This window comes from Eschrichtius robustus, chromosome 2, assembly GCF_028021215.1.
Source record: "Eschrichtius robustus isolate mEscRob2 chromosome 2, mEscRob2.pri, whole genome shotgun sequence".
NCBI classification, from domain to species: Eukaryota; Metazoa; Chordata; class Mammalia; order Artiodactyla; family Eschrichtiidae; genus Eschrichtius; species Eschrichtius robustus.
The window spans coordinates 66,296,448-66,320,014 of record NC_090825.1 but is presented as its reverse complement, the minus strand read 5'-3'; the positions used below and the strand labels follow the sequence as shown (position 1 = coordinate 66,320,014).

Sequence of the window (23,567 nt, the reverse complement as noted above, 5' to 3'; positions counted from 1 at the left end):
CAGCTGCGTGGACTGGCCTCAATGTGGCTAGCTTTTAAGTTTGAAGACTTGGTTCAGGCATTGCCTTCCTTACCTTACCAGACAGGGTCAATACTCCGTTTCCCAAAATACTTTGAATGCTTCTGCCTGAATACTAATCTAAAACTATTATATTGAGATGGCCTGTTTGTGTGTCTATTTCTCCCTCTAAACTGTAAACTCAAAGACAGAAACCACAGAGCGTTGATCTTAAGACCTCTACCAAGTAGCATAGCACCTGCTACATAGTAGGATCTCAATAAATGCTTGTTTAACTGTCTATCCCTTGCAAAGCCATGGCATATTTACAATAGTATTTGCTTCTCTGTTAAACACTTCTAAATAGAAGAGGAAAGCCAATGATGTGGAGATGTTAGTAGCATACAGACACGCCACTCCACTCGACAGATTCAGTGAAGAGCCTTATTTAATTAGGCAAGTACGAAAGATAGCATTTTGAATTATTAATGCACACTGCCTCTCCTTTAACCTAAGCACATATTCAGGTAGATCCTTAAAAATAAACTCCTCAAAACTTCACCCATTTTGTGAAGTCACTGTTATTTGGAAATATTATGAAAAGTACTAACTAGCTAACAGTGATTCTTTTAGTCTCTATATTTACAGTGCATATGTAGAGCCTCTGACAATGTTTCTCCTTAAGCACACAAAATGTCATCACTAAAATGGGTGGGATTATACTGCAATTGTGGGAACAATAATCTGCATATTAAAATTTTAGATTTAGGGACTTCCCTGGTGGCACAGTGGTTAAGAATCCGCCTGCCAATGCAGGGGACACGGGCTCGAGCCATGGTCCAGGAAGATCCCACATGTCGCAGAGCAACTAAGCCCGTGCACCACAACCACTGAGCCTGTGCTCTAGAGCACGCGAGCCACAACTACTGAGCCTGCGCACCTAGAGCCCGTGCTCCGCAACAAGAGAAGCCACTGCAATGAGAAGCCTGCGCACCACAAGAAAGTGTAGCCCCCGCTCACCGCAACGAGAGAAAGTGTGCACGCAGCAGTGAAGATCCAACGCAGCCAATAATTAATTAATTAAAAACTAAATAAATAAAAATAGAATTTTAGATTTAGAATTTTGAATACAACAATGAAGGAAATATTTGGAAAAGTCATTACCCTGTATTTTTCCAAAAAGATGTGTGTTAGGAATTCTTAATGACAGCACACCTGAAACCTCACAATGCACTAGAGTCTATAAAGCCAGGGATGTGTAGAAACCAGGACTGTTCTGACATTTTCATTGTGTTTTCAGTTTTTGTAAGTAGTCATTTACGTCAAAAGGTAATAAAGCGTAAAAGCAGTGCTGTGGGGGCAGTGATTTCATAAAACTGCCTTAGCAATGAAATTAGTAACACACTGCACTGTTTGATAGTGTACCTTTCTCAGATGTTATCAAAATGTAACTTTCAAAACCCTGGGGAGAAAGACATTACATTTTAATTTTCGGGTGAATTACAGTAGGTTTAGTATACATTAATTGAAACTCCTGTGTGCTTGGTCAACATGATAGCCAATGACTACCCGGACTTATATTTTTAAACTTGCCTTTGTTTTATCTTGATAAACTTAGGAAAGAAAGAATGAAAAAAATTAAACATATGAGCAAAAATGTACCTATAAAAATGATCATCAGAATATTGCTTATATAAGAAAAATGGAAAACCATACATGTCTTATAATAGTACATAGGTTACATAAATTATGGTACAGCCATACAACAGAATATACTATACATCCACAGAACAAATGCTGAAAAATATATTTATCATCTCAAAGGGATGTAGACATTTTGTTGCTTAGTTTTAAAAAGCCAGTTCAAGAATGCGAATACTCTTATAAAAATTAAACAGAAACCTCTATTAAAATAAAATCAGGAGGCTAGAAGGAGAAGCTCTCATACCCTATCATGATAGCAGAGGCCAACAGGAAGAAGAAAGACTTCCTCTTCTTGGCTGGCAAGAGCTCAGCCAATGAGAGACTGTCACTATGCAGCCAATGAAAAACCACTACGTCTCGAAATCTCAATTCCGCCAATGAACACTTTGTCTACTACAAATTTCCCAACTTCCTTTTACCCTCTTTAAAACAGTTCTCTTCTTGTTGCCTGCGGATTTGCATATGGCTCGCCATGGTTGCAGACCCGAATTTCAATTATTTTTTGATCTCGAACACACCCATTTTTGCTGGGGAATTAACTGGCAGTCTATTTATCTTTAGGTCAAGACTATAAACCTCAAAATGTAAAAAATAATAAGCCTGACAAAACAGGACAAAGCTGTTTGATAGGAAGTGGGAAAATGTGTGTGATTGATTTCCTAATCTTTTACAGCAGGTATGCAGTAGATGCTGTCTGAAGTTACCGTTTTCTGAATGGCATTGTTTAAACGATACCTCATTTTTATTTTAGAAGCTGTGGGCAAAATTATGCAGGAACAAACTGCATAAAAACTCCTTTTATTAACCCCTCTCTGAAATATTGTTTACTTTTATACTCACACCTTTTAAAATTTTGAGCTTTTTCTTTTGATATTTGTAATTCAATCCAAGGTAACGTTGTAACGATACACTGGTATACACACCCTACTAAAGCTTTGGTCATGAAGCAATTAAACAAATCAAAAGATAAAATAATTGAGTAAGTTGATTGCAATCACATTCAGAAATGAGCTTCAAACGGGATATGAAAGAAAAGTTAAAGGGGGATGCAGGACTTGAGGGCCTAAATGGTATATAGTATGGAGACAAAGAAAAATTTGAAGGCTGTTTATATAAGGAGTAGGGGACCCAGAAACAGATCTGCTAGCAGAAGCCAAAAGCTTCTGCCTTTCACTCAAATAAGAAATGCCTTGACTCACTGATTCTGCTCTGCTCTGCTCTGGTCTGGGCTGGAGGGGAAAAGAATAGTCTGCAGAGTACCAGTGAGAGAACAGAGATAAAGGGAAAGCCAGAGCCAGAAAATAAACAGATAAATACATGAAAACAAATCCCTACATCATCTACAATCCAAGGAGAAGTGAATGAAACAGTTTGGTTGAAGCTAAGCATCAATGCCAAAGTGTAGGGAGGACTATAAATGGAAAGGTAAATTGGGATTAGAATATGGAAGGCACTGAAGATAAGCAGTGAAGTAGATTTTAACAGGTATGGATAATCACTTCTGGTTTTTAAGCTAGACTTTGGAAAGAATTAAACAGTGTAAAATGAACTAGAAGTACAAAAGAGGAAGGGGGAAACAACCTCTCATAAACAGCCTATTATATTCCAGGCACAGTAGCCAGTAATTTCACATTTAATATCTATAACAACTTGATGAGGCATATATTATAATTTTCACTTTACAGATGAGGAAGTTAGGGCTCAGATAGTGATGTTCTCTTTTTACCCTGATTTCACTAATTTGAGCCCTTTCTCTTTTTTTTTTTTTTATTGGTCATTCTATAAATGAAAGTTTATAGATTCTGTAGATATTTTCAAAGAACCAACTTCTGGTTTTATTGATTCCCTTTAATGTTTTCTATTCGCTATTTAATTTATTTTCAATCACTGTTATTTCCTTCCTTCTGTTTAGTCTGAGTTTAGTCTAGTTCTTTTGTAGCTTCTTAAGGTTAAAAGGTTAGGTTATTGATCTGAGATTTCTTTTTTTCTTCTTTAATCTATGTGTTTACAGCATTGATTTCCCTCAAAGCGCTGTTTTATCTGCATCACATACATTTTAGCATGTTGTGTTTTTGTTTTCACTCATCTTTAATGAAATTTTGCTTGTGATTTCAACTTTGACCATTGGTTATTTATGACTATTTTAATTCCCACATATTTGTGAATTTTCTAAATTTCATTCTTTTATTGATTTATAATATAATTCTATTGTGGTTTATTCTATCATCGTACCAAAACCAGACAAAGACATGAAAAGGAAACTACAGACCAACGTTCTTTATGAATCACAAAAATCCTCAATGTAGTATTAGCAAACTGAATCCAACAACATATAAAAGGATTATACACTATGACCAAGTGAGATATATCCCAGGAATGAAATAAATAGCCTTAACATCACAGAATCAATTACTGTAATACAACATATCAATAGAGTAAACAACAAAAACACATGATCACCTCAATCAATGCAGAAAAATCATTTCACTAAATCCAACATCATTTCATTTAAAAAAAAAAAAAAACCTCAATAAACTAGGAAGAGAAGGGAAATTCCTCAACTGAAAAAGGGCATCTACAAAAAACCCAAAGCTAACATCATACTTAATGGGGAAAGACGAAATAAAGTTTGTCCCCAGACTTCCCTGGTGGTGCAGTGGTTAAGAATCCGCCTGCCAATGCAGGGGACACAGGTTCGAGCCCTGGTCCGGGAAGATCCCACATACCACGGAGCAACTAAGCCCTTGCACCACAACTACTGAGTCTGTGTTCTAGAGCCCGCGAGCCACAACTACTGAGCCCACATGCCACAACTACTGAAGACCATGCGCCTAGAGCCCATGCTCCGCAACAAGAGAAGCCACCGCAATGAGAAGCCCACGCACCGCGACGAAGAGTAGCCCCCGCTCACCACAGCTAGAGAAAGCCCGCAAGCAGCAACGAAGACCCAATGCAGCCAAAAATAAATAAATTTTTTAAAAAAAAGTTTGTCCCACTAAGTTCAGGAACAAGACAAGGATTCCACTCTTGCCACTTCTATTCAATATTGTACCAGAAGTTCTACTTAGGGAAATCAGGCAGAAAAAGAAATAAAATTCATTCAGATTAGAAAGCAGAAAGTGAAACAGATTTTACTCACAGATGGTGTGATCTTGTATTTAAAAATAGATCCAAGCTCATTCTTGTTGGCACAAGGCAGTTCCTTGCCTTTGTAGGACTGAGGTTCCTGTCTCCATGCTGACTTTCAGCCAGGGGCTAGTTTCACCTCCCAGAGGCCTTCCTCAGCCCTTACCATGGGGCCTCCTCCGTCCAAGCCAGTGATAGCACATCCAATCTTTCTCCTGCTTTGAATTTCTTGACTTCCTCCTGATGGAAAAAAAAAAAAAAAAAACAACACTCTGCTTTTAAAGGGCTCATGTGATTAGGTCAAGCCCACTAAGACAATCTCCTTATTATAAAGTCAACTGATTTGGTACCCTAGTTACATCTACAAAATCCCTTCATAGCAATACCTAGATTAGTGTCTGTTTGAATAACTGGGAGAAGCTATACGTACACCAAGGGTCAGGAACTGGGGGATACAGGGGCATCCTGGAATTCTGTCTGGCGCAATACCCTTTTAACAAACTGGCTGAACTATTACAGCATTCGTAACTGTGTGTTTAAGAAATATATCAGTATGAGAACAGAGAAAATGAATGCTGAGCTGCATGGTGGACAAGCAAAGGTTGAGAATACATCATTGCTGTAGGGATTATTGACAGAGTATGGCATCAGGTGAGTGTGGCTAGAACACAGTGTGAAGTGGGAGGTGACAACTGAAGCCATACAGACAGGTAGAGACGGAGCTTTTATGCCCCATTGAAGAGATTAAGCTCTGTTCTTCGGGCTATGGGCACCAGGCACACAACATAGTTAAATGTCCTTGTGCACCCATTACTCTGATAACAGTGAGGAGGATGGACTCTGGAGCCTGACTGCCTGGGTTTACATCTTGCCTCCACCAGCTCTGTGATCAAGTTATTTAACCTCTATGTGCCTCAGTGATCTTATCTGTAAAAAGCAGATAATAAGAGTACCTGCTTTGGGAGCTTATCTTGGGAATTTAATGAGTTAATATAAATAAAGCACTTAGAACAGAGATTGGCAAGTAGTAACTGCTATTTCAGGGTTTGTTATCATCATTATTTAAAAGGTAAGAATGGAGAGCATTTAGAAGGCTACTAAAATAATAAAGATACAGTGACTCACATCAGTAAAGAGGCATTTAGACGGAAATGAGAAATACTGGGAAGTAAATCTGACTGGACTTGGAGATGGGTGAAGATGCAAGAGTAGCTGAGAATGATTCCTAGGCTTTCTGCTGCAGGTGAATGGGTAGACGGTGAGTCCATAAGCCAAGACAAGAAATAAAGAGAAGGAGGGGGCTGGTTTAGGTGCAGATGTTCACTTGGGACAGATGGTCAGCCATACATCTGAAAATTAGAGTCTAAACTCTGGAGATTCAGATTTAGGAGTGATTGACATGTTGATAATAAATAAACGAGATTACCTAAGAACAGGTAAAAAGAAAAGAGCAACAGACCAAGAATTAAACCTTGGAAACACTAAAGGGATGGCAGAAGAGAAAAGACCTGCAAAACAAAGCAGTAGTTAGAGATTTGTGAGAACAAGGAGAGAATATCATCACCAAAGCGAAAGGAATAAATAATTTGAAAACCATGTAATGTGGGCAACAGTATAAAAGTAGCATATGAGGACTGAATAGTATCCACTGGTTTTAAAGCTGACACTATTGATGCTGTTAGGAGAGCAGCAAAGCGGATGAGGCAGCGGCCAAACTTACAGTTGGCTGGGCATTAAAAGTGAGGGAAAGAAGATACTTTCAGAAGCTTCTCGAGGAAAATTTTGAAACTGTGACAGAGTTTAGACCAAAAAAGAAAAAAAAAAGTAGGTCTGTTGTAACGTGCAAGAGGGAAGTTCAAAAGGTTGAGTATTTAAATTAGTCTGCCCAGCATGACTTGTTTGTCAGGTTAATTATCCAGCGTGTAGTATTTTAAATTCTCCGTGATTACAGTTTATTAACATTTCTCTGTTAACTTAGTTATGAGTTAGCATTAATTTCATGTGAAACAAACCACCCGTGATTCAAATCTTCTAGGGAGAAAACTGGCTCAATGAAATGTCACTTTTGTTAGAGATCAAAGGTTTCCTTTTCCCCATATTTGTGACAGTGAGGCAGTTACTTCCTGATGCCATTTGGAGCCCTCAGCGGTTTTTGTTTTTGGATAATTCCCCATATTTGGCTAGAAAGATGTCAAAACTGGAATCTCCAAATACATCAGGAATTTCTGGGTCATCTTTAACTTGGAGATCATTCCAGCCTGGCCAGGCTTGGGGGTTCTTGTCTCCTGAGGAGTAACAGCTGATATTTACCGAGCAGTTTGCGAACACGGCTCGGGTTACACTCTCTTCATGGTCATTTAACCCTCACATATCCGGGCAATCAGCAGCCATTATGATCTTCATTTTGTAGCGGATAAATTTCAGTTTACAAAGGTTAGATGACCTGCCCGAGGACTCTGCTGGGGATGGGCAGGGCCCAGATTTGAATATAAATAACCTGTACCGGGTAGTGGCTTCTTCCTTTGCTTTTCCTCTACTTGCACACCATTCATTTATTCAGTGGAGGAAAAGCTGGGTTAAGAAAACAAGTAGCAAATGACTCATATTCCTAATGATTCAGGAGCCTATTTATTATGGGAATAAGTCATGAATTACTTCCTTCCTTCTTTCCTGAGCTTGCCTTCTACCCACCACAGAACACAGTATCATCTTTACCAGAGAGAAAGCAAAAAATAGAAAAGGTAAATGTCACACAAGAGAGTCAATAAACGGGAAAAACACAGTTCCATCTACCTGTGTAGGGGAAACCCAGTCCTTTCCCGTGTTTCTCTTTTACTCTCATGCTACTGACACAGCCACACAGAACACTTTACTTCCAGTCACCGAATGTGTGGAGGTTTCTCCCCACACCAGCAAACAGCACCCAATTCAGTTGTGGTTTGTGGAGGGGGACGGTCTTCCCCCACATCACCAAGCAAAGCTCAGAACATTAGCAGGGGATCCTGCAATTTAACTCAATTCTGACACCATCTGCCCAGAGAGCGCATCAGATTCCACAGGTTAGGGGTTCAGGCCTATAAGACTGCCCCTCCCCTCCCATATCAGACAGGTGATCTGTGCTTCTGACCCACTGGCTACAGATTGGAGGCTCCCGTGACTCCCTCCTTGTTCGTCATACTCCAAGCGGAAGTCCAGGTTGCTACCTGTATTTCTGACTGCTATAAATCAGAGGTTCCCACAACCCCTGTCCTTGGGTTCAATTAATTTGCTAGAGCAGGTCACAGAACTCAGAGAAACATTTTGCTTACCAGATTACCAGTTTATTCTAAAAGGATATAACTCAGGAACAGCCAGACTGAAGAGATAAATAGGGCAAGGTGTGGGGAAGGGCAGGGAGCTTCCACACCCTCTCAGAATGTGCCACTCTCCCCAAACTCTATGTGTTGGCCAACCTGGAAGCACTCCAAATTCTCTCCTTTGGGGATTTTATGGAGGCTTCGTTACAAAGACGTGATTGACTAAATCATTGGCCATTGGCAACTGATTCAACCTTCAGCCCCTTCTCCCTTCCCAGGAGGTCAGGGGATGGGACTGAAAGTCCCAACCCTCTAATCACGTGGTTGGCTCCACTGACAACCAGCCCCCATCCCTAGCTGTTGTCCAGAAGTCACCTCATTAACATAACAAAAGACACCTTTGTCTCTCTTATCACTTGGGGAATTCCAAGGGTTTTAGAAATGAGGACCAATATCAAAGATATATTGCTTATTATAAATCACGATATCACAGTCAGCCTTAAGTAAAACAAGTAAAATCTCCCACCTCTCCTTTGTTTCCTGGCTTAGGTAAGTGGGCAAATGGTGATTCCATAAGCCAGGGCATCTCTTCTGAAAAGGTCTCCTTGCCTTGATGGCCTTTGGGTTGCTAAGCAACGCCCCTTCCTCGCCCCTGTATGTGTCCTACCCATCACTGCTCTTCAAACTCTGGCCCTGTCATCCTACCCATTCCATAATCCAAATACATAAATAATACATTGAGTGTCCATATTCAACAGGTTCTTTCATGCTTCAGGAATATTTCTTTTTTCTTTTTTTTCCTTACATTTTCCACAAATAATCTTGTAGCTAATATTGTTTAATCTCTGCTTACCCTCCATAAAGGAATAGCTTCTAATCCTTACCTGACGCTTAAGAGAACTTTTCAGAGATGTTTTTTTCTCTTTCTCAAATTTTTTTCAGGTAGAAAATCTCTGCCTATCCAACAAAATGATAGCCCATCATATACCATTTTGCTGATCAAAAGTTTGTTACCTTTCACATAATAACCCCTAATTACAAGTCCTGCCCCAGAAAGGAGGTAGTATGTCATCTTGTTTTCATAATGACCAGAAGATGTAAGTTTAAAATGGTCCTCCTAGAGACCCTTTAACAACAACAACAAAACAACTCCAATGATGGGGATTCCAAATACTCTGGCTACCAGGTGGGAGCTATTTTTGAACAGACCTACTTCTTGCTGTCCCTCAAATTATACCACTAACCACTAACATTATACCACTAACATTGCTTCCCACTCTGTTTATAAGTAAGATCATCCCAGCTCAAAGGAATTTAATACCATTTCTTATTAATAGATCTGGAAGAAGACTTATGAGGAGGAATATATAAATTAGGGTAGGGAAACATTTTTCTCTCAAATGTCAATGTCATTCAAAGCTTCAATTAAAGACACCCTGGACATGAAACCTCATTTTAGTTAAGGAGTTTTTGCTCTTTTCTATTTTTATTACTTTTAAAATAAACTTTATTTTTAAAATACTTGTCAAATATTTGTCAATAACTTAACCACATGGTAGGCACTGAAGATAAAGCAGTGAATAAAATGGACTTAGTTTCTGCCCTAGGGTAGCCTAAACTCTACCAAGGAAGACAGATATCAAACAAGTCATAAAAATATGATGTTAAGGGGTTCAGGATGCTAAGGGAGTATATGACAGAGAAGCTAAAGCTGTAATTCTTTAAGACAAAAAATTTAGATAACATTCACTTCCAAATCTATTACATTTTCCATCGTTTATCGTCCCTCATATGAAGAATACCTTAATAATGGGAGCAAAAGAAAACTTAAAGTTCTGGCCCTTTTCTGTTTCTTGTTCATATGTAACTGCACTCGTAACTCCTAAAAATGGTTAGGCCTCGGGTAGGCAGCAATCTTATCTATTATAATGATAACAGCTTAATCCGGTTTAAAATATCACTTTATAGAGACTGAAATTCTAAGACCGCATAAGCGGAAGTCTCTCAGTATTTTGGCAGATTAAATGGATGACTTTTCCCAAAATCTACTCCTCAAGTACCAATAAAAACCAGAAATGATTACAGCCCCTTTTATCAATGTGCTGGTAAACACTTTTTAGGAAGAGAGAATCATGTCTTTGAGAAAAACCAACAAAAATTTACCTAGCAAGACAATTAGGATTCCAAAATTACTGAGCAATTGGAATTTTTCCAAGCATCAAAGATTCATAATTATAAACCTTTCCCTGACAGAACATGTGTTCTGTTGGACAGGAGGACGCAAAGACTTTTATGGAGAATCATTTTACCAATATATAAAGTACAAGTTCAACTAAGCATGTGACCTCAAAACTATTCAGAGTTACTGTAATGCACACTTTTCCAGTTCCCGCCACAGAATAAAAGCATATATATACATGTATGCTTTTACTCTATTATTATTTCATTGTCTCATGATGACTGAACAAATGAAAATAGCCTGAACAATTGTTGATGAATATTTTGATACAAGAAGACAAACTAAACGATTTAAAGCATTAAGAACAGATTATCTTATTGGTCAATTAACCTTAACTAAAATAGTCATCCCATCAAAACAACAAACATGTATTGCATCAAATTACTTCATTCCTAAAGGTCAAGTAAAGAATGGAAATTACAGTCATGGGCCTGTTATTTTTCTTACTCTTTGATAATATCAGCACACAGAAAGAATACAGGCATTAAAATTAAGTATTTTATTATTTGAGTGCTTTTTTCCTCTAAGGAAAAAGATATCTTTTGACAGCCAGAACTTTGAAGAATCAGTGAGACAAAATATGCTTCAAGTTTAATTATTAAAAAAAAAAAAAAGGTGGTAGAAAGAAGTCATTTTCATAGTTAGTTTATAAAAGGGTAGTCACAAATGACATACATATTTTACATTGAAATGAAAATAATGCTGTGAACCTTAATTTCACTTTAAGTTATGTAGTTGATTAAAACAATTCATGATTTTTAATAGCAAAATTACAAAATAGAAAATAATACCATTAATAAAGATTGAAAGAAAGTTAGTTAGTGAATATCAGTAGTAGTAAAGCAGCCTGCATGACAGTCTACTAGGCAGAAATGAAGCTTTACTCTCATTTAAGTATATATACTGAATTATACTGATATACTGAATTATTTTACCTCAAAACTTTTATTTTTCCCCTTCTATATAGAACTAGACAATATTAGACATATTTTGAAATAAATAACATGTATTTAAAGCTCCCTAATTTGTGTTTTTTAAGTGGCTTCTAGGACTATAAATTTTCATTCAGTATGGGATCTCACAGAAGCTCACTGTTAGCTTCTTAAATTATCTAGAGGCTTTAAAAATGGAAACTCAGTCAGCGGCTGCCAGGGGTTAGGTGGAAGGAGGGATGCATAAGTGGAACACGGAGGATTTTTAGGGCACTGAAAATATTCTATGATACTGAAATGGCAGGTACGTGTCATTATATATTTGTCCAGATCCACAGAATATACAACACCTAGCGTGAACACTGATGTAAGCTATGGACTTTGGATGATAAGAATGTGTCCATATAGTTTCATCATTTGTAACAAATATACCACTCTGATGGGGGGGGTGTGGACAATGGGGGAGGCTCTGCGTGTGTCGGGGCAGTGGGTATTTGGGAAATCTCTATACCTTCCTCTCAATTTTGCTGTGAACATAAAACTGCTCTAAAAAATTGTCTTTTTAAAAGAAATAGAATCTCAAGAAGGCCATGCACACAGTTTGTTTGTTTGCTTGTTAGTTTTTTACAAATATTCCAGTTGAGGGAGGGGGCTTCTGAACTCTCTGCACACAATTCTAATAGTAGTACTCAAATAATAAGTAATACTCAAATAACACAAAGCCTTTTATCCACAAGAAAATCCACAAAGTGATCAAACCATAATACAAAATTATCAAGCATATTTTTTGCTCTGCAAATATTTGTCTATTATTTTATGAGCCTAGATATACAGAAATGGAGCATAGTGACTGTCTATGAAATTGGAGTACAAAATTCCATTCAGCAGAGACCTATTTGTTTAAGAAACATTCATGCACAGTAATTTAGTAATGAAAAATATATATTTTAGGAGTTGCCAGAGTCTGATGAACCACTATTGGTATATTCACTCAACTTGATCCAAAGGTAGTTTCTATAGCCTCCAAACAAAGCAGTTAATTCAAAGAGTAAAGAATGCCACTCTCAGGCCAACTACAGTAAAGCAGTGTAGATTTTAATGTATAGGTCACAAAACTAAATACACATCTTAAGTTTTTAGAACTCAGCTATCCAGCAAGCCTTATCAAAAAGTTTTTGATGAAGGAAGTGCTATGTTCAGAGCTATGGCAGAGGAAAATAGTATTACAGGCATGTAGAAATGGACCCCTGCAAAGGAGAACTGAGTCGGGGAAGGCACCAGGATGCTACTACAAAAGAGTAGGGATCAAATAAGAAAGGCATATTCAAAATGAAAAAGAGGTGACAGGTGTGAGAAACATTTCAGACTTCCCTCCAGAGTCAACAGATTACTGACATGGTAATTTCCAACTAGCAGGAAAGATCAAGCATTTGTGTGGCGAGGCATTAAGATGCTGAAGAGAGAAACTAAGAGGGAAAAAATAAAGGGCATAAAAATCAGTCAAGCTGGGTTTTAAATCAAAACACATGGCTATTTTTTATGAAAGAGAAACCTGAAAAGTTCGACTAGAAATCACTTTCCGATTTCTCCCTGCTAACATGCTTTCTCTATGGTTTTGACGTGATTCAATTCATCAAGCTTTTCTCTACCCCTACGTGGGCAAGGCACTGTGCTTGGGATGGGGTGGAGACAACACTGGAAGATTTAAGAATGAATTAGACATGAACAAGCAATGTGCTCACAGTATAATGAGAGATAGATATATACCCAACTGATGAGTTGAGCTGTGCAAAGTTCCATAACAGAGATATAAGGTAATAAATGGAGAGGAAGAAATAATTAATTCTTAGCTATGTTCTAAAAGAAGTACGTTGGTCACAACTGCATCCTAAGTACTACTCCGATTCGCAGACATGGGTGGCTCTGACAATTCACAGACTTAATCAGGATATGTGCGTAACTTTGGGGACAATGCCTTAATCTGAGCAGACTCAGTTTACTTATCCAGAAAGTAAAGGATTGAATTAAAGCGTTTCAGCTTACTGTTCATTCTAAACACTTCCTATTTCTATTTAAGTGTTACTGGAAGGGGGTCAACAGAGTTTAGAATAGAGAACATTAATTGGGAAAAAATTCCTAGAGATCACCAGATTCTAAAGTTACTGACATTTCTTTCCATGTACAAGATGAGATAATAGGTACCTCAACTTTGCAAATTTTTCATGTTCCCAAATTACCGGCCTTTAAGCTCAAAAGAGATCCAACACCAGGCATTTGCACCAGCAAGCGAATATTCTCTAGTTGACATTAGGGCAGGATTACTGAAGAATTGTGGTGCATTCAGCAACAAGGCCAGTAGCAATTAGACACAAAATGGAGAAATACTTCCTCTTTTTCCTTTCTTTGTTTATTCATAAGAGTCTTCCTTCCAATTTAACCTTTCGTGCCTTAATTTAGCCATATGTTGGAACAACTAGATTGTGGTTAAGGAAGAAGTGCAGATTTCCTATTTACAGTAGAATCAATTGACTGAGCTAGTCTGTGAAAGGAAGTTTAAGATAAATGCATGTAAGACTATTTCCGCATGTACTGTTCAAAGGCTCCCTCCAAAATCCTTTTACTTCCTCAGTGCTTAAAATAGACCACAAGTGAGCTTTCTAATGAACTTAATGCAAAAAAAAAAAAAAAAAAAATGGGAGGGGGATATATATATGATAGATACATGAATATAAAGATATTGATAGGTATATTAGCTATTTTAAATACTGCCTAATGCCGGCCTAAAACCTGGATGTAAAGAAAGAATTAATTCTGTATTTCTGGTGATATTAAGAAAAAAAATAGATTTTACCTATCAAGTTTAGCATAGACCGATATAGACAATTTTAAAAACATCCAGATGTTTATTCAAAGTTTAGCATAGACCGATATAGACAATTTTAAAAACATCCAGATGTTTATTCCAAACCACTTAAGTCAAAATTTACTAAGAGGCGTGCTGTTCTAAGTATTTAGGTTAATATTCTCTTCTCGTCTCTAGTAGAACTATCTCTAAGCTTGGCACTTAACCAGTCTCTTTCTTTTGAAATTCTTCTCCATAGGTTTCTGATACAATATACTCCTGTCTTTCTCTCCATTTTCCTGACAAGGCTGGACTATTTTCCTTCACTTCCCAATAATCAAAGCCCTACACTTTGGTCTCTCCTGAGTAGTCTTGCCCTATGCCAACCTTGATGCATTAGCTAATTCACCCGTTTTACCCTAAGAAGAACTGTATATAAATCACTTTAGCTCAATTAGACTTGACATCCTTTTCTCTGAAGGTTATAGGGAGCAAGAAGAAAATACAATAAGGACTACATTTATTGATAATTATAATTGGCCTAAATTTAAAATAACTATAAATACAAGCCAAAAAACATCAATATTCAAGTGGCTGATATTGTAATTCTAAGACAATAACCTTATTTTATGACTAACGTCAACCTAGTTTCTTAAGAGTAAAATATTTTACCTTTGTTGATTATCATTTATACAATCACTCATCAGCCAAGCATGGAAGAAAAATATGTATAATGTTTCCTTTAATTCTATGAGACCAATAACAATGATACAAATTATTAATCAACCTCTGATGATTTACTATTTATGCCACTGGCTATTAGATGCAAAATACCCTGAACTAGCTTGTTCAATAACTAGCTTTCCTCATTTGTTCTTATTGTCTCTCCTGAATATAAAAGATGACATTGTCATCTTCAACAACAGCAATAAGTATTTTTTGATCAGCTTCTGCCAGCAAGGCTGTGTGCTAGAAACTGAAGATACAAAGATATTATATCGCCCCTCAGAGAGTTTACAGTACACCTGATTTTAAAAAAACTAAATACATGAAAATATAAATAAAATGCAAGGTAGTATAAAATTGGCCAATGAGTGCTCTTAAGAGTAATATGGGATTGTGAGTGGGGGAATTCTTAACAATCAACACAGCACAACAAAGGAGATGGGACTAAATCTGGGCCCTACTGCAAAATGAGTATAACCTAGTTAAAAATCAAATAGACATCAATGTACTGAAAAATTAAAGAAAGAGTTTGAGCATTCTGGACAAAAGAAACACACTGAGGGAACAATAGATTACAAGAAAGATGCTGTGAAACCAAAACCAATCCAACAGACAAGCCAGAGAACATGCAGGCACTTAACTTCTCAGGAGTTGAGGATATTTATCACTTGGTATGATATTCATGTGGCCTCACTAGCTTCTGGAACATCTCTGCTTTTAATATTTGAACAATTTATTGCCTAATTACTTCTTTTGCCCTTTGAAGAGCTTCTCTGCAGGACACTTTTTGAGAGTGAGAGTACAAAAAGTGGGCCCTTGGAAAGTCATCCCACCCATTGCATTAAAAGCAAAATAACCTTTTATCAAAGGCTTTGTGACCATTTAAAATATTGAATTTGTATCTTAATCATGGAGTTCAACAGGAATATTATAGCCCGTGGGAATGACTTAATTACAAATGATGTCTTTCTCATGGTTATGCCCATAAGCCCAAGGGATGCTTTAATGAAGTTCTGAGCCCTCAGACAGGAAAGGTCAAATGGCTTTCCTCCCCACCCCCATCCCAGTATCTCAGAGTGCACATAGCTGCACCTTTTTCCTAGCAGATGTTCCACCAGGTATGATATTAGTCTGAGGCAAAAATTCCAGGAAACACAAATTCACTGGGAGGGAGTTCTCTGAAATTCAGTAGATAATAGAGCAGCCACTTTCAGAGTTTGAAAAGGAGATGAATTTAGATAATCTCCATTTGAATATAAATGTATATTTCATTAGAAGTGTAATATGCCAGGAGGAATACCACTCTGCTTGCAAATTTATCACACATTAAAGATTCATGATATTTTATACCGATATTTTTTAAATGTTGAAAATGTTCCTGCTATGTTTATAGTATGCACATATTTAAGTCTGTGCTAGGTTAAGCCAGATGAATTGCCTTTTTTGGTAGGTCAAAAATGGTTGAATATTCCATTTTATCTGGTTCAACCCAATTACTCAAATTGCCTTACAATTAGCAAAAGAAGGCGATGTTACATTTTATAACACCATTCTGACCTATTTTTCATTCTTAAAAAATACTTTTGCATTATGCTAAACAAGGTCTTTTCAATATCCATTAGCTCTAAATTGGTATTGGCTTTTCCAGAACCTTGATTTGCCATTTAATTTCTAGGCTCTGTATCTCTAGCACTTAGCCAGGTAATTTAAGGTAAAACATGAATTTTAAGCACATTAGTCATTTTGAAAATTAATTTTGAAGAAAATATTTGGTTTTTATTTTCCTTGTAATTTAAGAAAGCTGCTCTCCCTGCCTTCTCCAAAACAAAAACAAAATACTTCATTAGGCCATGAAAGACATGTTTCTGAAATTCAGCAGGACCCTTTGTGGCCCTCCCAGGTACAAATCCTTTCCGTGTCCCCAGTTTCTTGTTTGTAGGAAATAGGTTTCATTCAGCCTCCTAGATCTTACCTGAGTTCCAAAGGGCAGATTCAAACAATAGCTAATCAGGGATGTGAGGGAATGCAGAAACAGGGGAGGAACAGTCAAGAAGCAATGGTGCAGCAATGGGTCAGGGTCCCAGTTCCCCCCCCACCCCGCCCCGCTGAAGGGATATAAATAACAATATCTTTGAGTTCTTCTGCAGGAACTAAGATACCTACCCTGGTGGAGGATGGGAACTTCAGGCTGAGGACCAGGTTCCGGGAAGCAACACCCTGTCACCTCACCACCAACCAATCAGAAAAAAGTCATACACTTCGCAGCCCCTACTCCACATTTTGCCTATAAAACCTTCTCCGCAAAAACCACGGGGGAGTTTGGGGTTGTGAGCACGAGCCACCTGTTCTCCTGGCTTGGCCCTGCAATAAGCCTTTCTCTGCTCCAAACTCCAATGTTTGTTTGGCCTCACCATGCATGGGGCACACAAACTTGCAGTCGGGAACATTTCCACATGAATTATTAATGTTAATAATTAGAAGGAATCTTCATACCCAGAATACTCTTTTGATATGCTTTTCCTAGAAAAGATATTTGTGTCTTCTAATATTTTTCTACAACTTATACCTTTGAAAAATTATTTAGTCATGAAAATAGATTTGTACTAGTTGACTTACTTGATTTGATTTTTTTAACCAAAGCTTATTATAATGACTTTGCCCTGATGCATAATTATAATGACTGATCAAAGTAACGCATACCTCTATAAATAGGTACAAAACTGAACATTAACACAAAAATCTTTTTTAAAAGACTTAAAGCTAATTCCAGTGTAAATTTTAAATAATTAGTACACCATGTGAACCCCCAAGTGAATCGAAATGTATATAATATCAATACATGTATCCATATCAGTAAAATTAAATATACACTATTGACAGGTTTAAGTACTTGTGATTAAGAACACTGTACTGGGGATCTTTTAACAAAGGCTAGTGTTGGGCTGCACCCCACAGGCCTACAAGCCTTCTACATGCTGAGCCTCAACCTAAGCGAGAGCCTGGAGGCAGTGCCAGAGACGTCAGGGGTTTAATGCAGCGGTCCCCAACCTTTCTGGCGCCAGGGACCAGTTTCGTGGAAGTCAGTTTTTCCACAGAGCGGAGCGGAGCGATGGGGAACAGCAGATGAAGCTTTGCTCGCTCGCCTGCCGCTCACCCCCGGCTGCACGGCCCAGCTCCCACCGGTCCGCGGCCCAGGGTTTGGGGGCCCCTGGTTTAATGGAGAGGGGAGGATCTTACATGTCGGAAGCAAGGTCCTGGAGCAGCACGCCATCCAGTGCAGCAGGCATCGGGCAGAACATGGCAGCAGTCTTGGCTCCCGGCGGAAGGGGAGGTTACTAATTATAGGGGGAATTGAAGTCAGGTTGGCTCATTAGTTACCGGGGAAACCAGCAGAGGGGCATGCCCCTCCCCACCCCTTTAATAAGCTATCCTGGTGGAGATGTTCTGATCTAAAGATTAGAACAATCACTAGCTGGGGCTAGAGGCAAGTTTGTAGGAGGATCTCTCAGGTGAGTAGGATTTAAGTAAAGCAGGGCCTGGTCCACCAGGGGATGTACAGAGAGCAAGAGAATAGCCATCTCAGGTGGCCTGACTACACAGCTAGCAACTGGCCTATCTGGGAAGATAGGAAATAGGGGTGGAGAAGGATTGACGAGATGACTCTGGAAGCCTATCTCAATTGGTAGGGTTTTACCTGAAAAAAAAAAAAAAAAAAAAAAAATTCTGGTACAAGTCACTGTGATCTAAAATGCAAAACAGATGGTTTTATGTGGCTAATAAACAATTTCTGAAGAGAACACAGTACATTCTCTTAATACTCTGCTGGAATAAGTATATGCGTGGAGAAGGCCGCAGAATAAGAAACACGTGCCATGATGGATGGACCAGCTAATCTGATTTACTGCCCAGGCAACTCCCAGAGATTAGGTGTTTAAACTGAGGGAACAAGATCAGTATTCTCACTATATTTATATCATTTCCTAGCCAGGTACCACCAGCTTCACCACCTTTGTGGAGCTTTAATGTAAAAAATGTAGGATATGTGTTCTTAAGTCCAATTCCTTTATGTTCCTTAAAATACATACCATCCTGAACATTTACAAGAAATAGCATAAAAACTCTTTTCACAGTTGAAAGCCAGAGATGTATCTTATTTTTATTGGCAGTTAATGTGAGGCCTACAGTATAACAGCTGTCTCAATAGCTACGAAATTAACGACATAAAATTGCAAAGCCTAGAGCTGCCTGTTCCCTGTGAGGACAAACAGAAAAAATGAAAAAAGAGGCGCCTTGCCCAGGTTTTGAAATTACAAGAAAAGTGTAGAATTGCCTGCTGGAGGATTCGTTTTTAATTATTACATTTCGAATATAACTGTCTTCATTCAGCCAGACTTTGTGGGTGTTCGGTTTGTCTTTGGAATAAAATCTTTTCAAGAGGCACTTGTAAATTTACCAAAGACTCGAATGGCAAGGGTGAGCCTGGGGGCAGGAACCGGTGAAATACATCCGGGAAAAGCGGGAAAGAAGACTTTTTTTTTTTTAAAAAGAACTCTTTCCCGCCTCTCTTCTAAGAGGAAGCTGCCAACACTGCTTAGGTTTTATCTCCAAGACGATAGCGCCGCTCGCCGCCTCCAGCGCAGCTCAGACCGCGCGCACCGCCCTACTCGCGCCCCTGCCTCACCTGTCCTCCTGCCGCACTAGCTCACCAGCCCCACGAGTGACCTGCTCCACCGGCGTCCCTGCCTCACTGGTCCCCGTGCCTCCCACCCCACTAGATCATCTCCCCACGAGTCTCCGTGCCCCGCCAATCCTCTGCTCCATCAGTCCTCTGGCTCTCCAGAACCTCTGCCCCACCGGTTCCCCTGCCCTTCCAGTGCACTAGTAGAGCGGCGGCCGACGTGACGAGCCCGCAGCCCGGCCTGCGCCTCCCAAGCCGGCGGGCGAGAGCCGGGAGCGCAGCCCCGATTCCCTGGACGCCCCTGAGCGCCCTGCGCCCACGGTGCCTGCACCCATAGGCTCCCAGGCGGACCGGCCTGCGTCTCGCCTCCTCCCTGGCCAGGGGCCTCTCGGGCTTGTTTGCTTGTCCTCATCCCCGGGCCAGCCCTGCTCCCTCCTCCCGGCGGCTGCAACAGCCGTTTGCTTCCTGCGGTGTGTTTCTTTTTTTCCCCTCCTAGGCTCCATCAAAGGTGGCTCTGTTATTGAAATATGAAGCCATTTCCTCTCCAAAACGCTTGGTTACTCAAAGCGGGAATCAATGGACCTATATACTCTCCCAGAAGTTATAAATAAATGTCTATTTGTTCAGGAGGCGTTTTCCCGCGCGTCCCAGCATCTTCCCCAGTGGTTATTTTAGGGGCGCGCGCGCGCGCGCGCGCGTGTGTGTGTGCGCGCGCGCGCCCTGTACCCATCTGGTTCTAATCCTGGGTATGGATCCATAAGCCAACCCCACCCATCCTGTCTGCCCCTCGCATTCTTCACTCTATAAATAAATCTAGGTTCTCTGAGCTCTGTCATCTTGGGATACGACAGCAGTTGTTTGTTTGTTAACTCAATATCAATACTGAGTCCAGTAAACAAGAAAGCATACTTCTGGCAATTTGGGCGAAAGGGTACCTCAAGTTTAGGAAGCTTTATCCGCTGTTGTCATAATTACCTTTCTACTTGGTTACCCTGGATCTACTCTGGGGAGAGGGAGGCGGGAAAGCGAGGACCTCTCCTACCTTTGGATTTTCCTTTTAAGCAGAGGCTAAAAAACAAAATGAAAATTCACTGTCCTCGCTTGTCTGCCTCACCCCGCTGCCCCACGATCATTCCACAGGCCCTTTGCCCCATCCCCTCTGGACAGATCCAGGAGGTGTGCTGTGAGTGGGGGGCTTGTGGTTTTCACTACCGCTTTGCCTGAACCCCAGAGGAGCGAGTTACTCGGGGATAGGAGCAGAGGGCAAAGTCATCTAACAGGCTGCTGTTTCACAAGGTCTGGGCACTGAGCTGCCCCTCCTTTCCTCCCTGAAGTTTGCATGAAGTGCACGTTAGGCTGTAATTAGGGGATCTGGGAGGAGAACTTTCCTGGTGACGCTGCTTTGCTTTTCTTCTGCTCTTGGTGAGAAAGTGCCTCCTTTTTCCCAGGACCAGGACCTCTGCCATCCAGCGCCACAAAGAGACATTCTGCGCGGCGCAGGCACACACACACACACACTCACACAAGCACACACACTTACCCAGAGACAAACTTAAGGTGAGAGGAAAGAGCCCTAGCTTCACTTGATCTCCAGGCTCCAACTTCAGCAGGACTTGAGAGCATCTGAACTTCTGGATTTTAGGACAAGGTAAAACTTCCATAATTTTTTTACTCTTTCTGTCAAACCTTGATACCTTTAAGATTTCAGAGAGCAATTCATATCATGATATATGTATCCATTAAAATAACTTCTATTTTCTTTAATTTTCTTTTGAGTTTAACATGACATCTCAACTTTTTTTAAGATGCATATTGTCAGATAAAATACTGTACTGCAGTAAACAAGCTCAGTCTCAACTGGGGCAAGAATTAAGTCCAGTATCCCAGCTTTTGCTAGTGATACCGTAAATCTGGTAGATGCATGGTTTCCAAGTGGCAGCTTTTCCATCTGTATTTCAACAAACATTTTTATAACACCTGAAAAAAAGGATAGTATAGACTGAAGAAAATGCTGAGGAATGGGAATGTCCATTCCACATGTATGAGTTTTCTTTTAGAGAATATGTAAGTGTATGTGAAAAAGAAAGTTACTGTAATCATAGGTAATACCTGTTAGATTGATAATCTTTGAGATGTTACCAGTTTTGGTCCACTCTTCTCAACTTAATTTTGAAATTAAGATCATAGAATTATGATGCTTTTCATATATAGAATGATGTTGGTAGATAATATTAATGCACTGAAAAAAAGATGTTTTAAGTCATGGTTGGTAAGATTACTTTTTAAAGTTGCTTAAAGGAATTATTTGTGTTGAGGCTGTTTATTTACCATCCTAAGCAAATCTGAACTCTTTTGGATTGAAATGAAGTTGTTCTCTTCCGTTGACTATGACTGTTGTGTTCCAAATAAGATGATTTATTATTTTGAAAATAAGTTATTTTATTTTCATTTATCCCTGGAAAAATACACAAAGTAGCCAATACATTTGGGAGTTTTTAGGGTGGAAAGTGTTCCTGTACACGTTCCAGCGTGATGTCATAAAATCAAACATACCTCTTGGAAGTTAATGGTCCTTAAGAAATAAAGCCTGTGAATTAATTTCTGAATGCAATGTAATATTTATTCATTACAAATGTAGTTTCTGGTAACCATTTCGATTTGATTATTTCAGTGTACTAAATTTGCAGTCATTTTATACACCCTTTAGTGACTTATTTTAATGGAATCATAAAATGGGAATATTGTTGCACCGAAAATACATCATAGCAGTTCTCTTTGGATAACTTTTAGTGTGATATTTCTTAATCCTTACATCAGTTTTTAACTTCAGTTCCACATATTTTTATGAATAAAGAAGTTTTTCTTTCATTCAGTAAAATAGAATGTATGCCAAATGCTGGTTGAGCATTTAAGCTTTAGCCTTTAGACACTTTGGGACTATATGTTCTTAATAATTTAATTTTTAAGCTAAGAGAATGACTACATGTTTTGGTAATCTCTTCAGAAAATTGAAAACAGCTTAAAAATGGGAAAACTAGATAAGAATTAATTTTGTTTAAATGTAACTTAATGATCAAGAGAAACCCAACAACCTGCAGACCCCTGGTCTCCAAAGAGAATGAACCTAGAGGCCAGTATTCCAAAGAGGAGTGTTCAGTGGGCCTGGGCTTTCTGTGAGAAACAAGCAAGAGGAGAACATCATGTTCTTATAAAGTGAGCCATTTATTGTCAGCTAGGCCCTGTCTCTCAGAGGAATGACTGACACTGTAATTTAGAAGAACTGAAGATACTTTCACAGAGAAGAATTGATTCATTATATCCCTAGTGGTTTCACTTCCTTTTCCTTCCTTTGGGAGCTGGTAACACATCCAGGATAAATACATTCGGCGAACTCAGAAAGATGCTTTATGAATAGATGGTCTACTAAACAGTCCTGCCTTTTAGCATCTTGGATGTGGAATGTCGGTATTTTCTGAGTAGTTGAAGAAGTCTTTGAATCTTAAGGTAGCACAGCACTTCATCTTTGTAAAGATGAACAAGAGGCATATTCAGAAAATAACTCCCTTTTTCAGAAATGGTTTTCTTTTCATTTCCTTTTGCCCCATGCATGTTTTATTTTCCAGGTTAACATTTTTTAAATAATGGTATTCCACCAGTTAAAATTCCAGCAAAATGCAGAGCAAATTTGAAAATAACCTTAACATTATAGTCTTCTGTTACCTTTAGTTAATTTTCTGACCTCCTGTATTCCTTATTAGTAACCCTAGTTCTTAGCCTATGGTATTTAAATGTCTTTAGTCTGTTATTTAAAGGTAACGATATATTGTTGGGGAAAAACTGGAATGGAAACCTGAATATTAGGATTTTAATCAATAGTGTTTAAGGAGGATTAGAGGAGACAGCTGGTTAAACAAATATTAGGTGTAGAGTGGACGCGATGGTATAAATTAATAATGCAGCTCTTTATTTACACTATGAATGGGAGAGTCTGTGAAGGTTCCACGTGTGAAGCACGGTCCCTATGTGC

The 23,567-nt window shown here is 39.0% G+C and overlaps 1 protein-coding gene across 1 annotated transcript in view; it reads left to right on the top strand.

Moving 5' to 3' along the window:
* The first annotated feature begins 20,879 nt into the window (after positions 1–20,879).
* The window catches only part of HAPLN1 (hyaluronan and proteoglycan link protein 1), a 70,032-nt gene continuing 67,344 nt past the window's right edge, over positions 20,880–23,567 (top strand). Inside the window, exon 1 of the mRNA XM_068533673.1 lies at positions 20,880–21,188. The gene's annotated coding sequence lies outside the window, so the exon portion shown is untranslated. The remainder of the gene's footprint in view (positions 21,189–23,567) is intronic.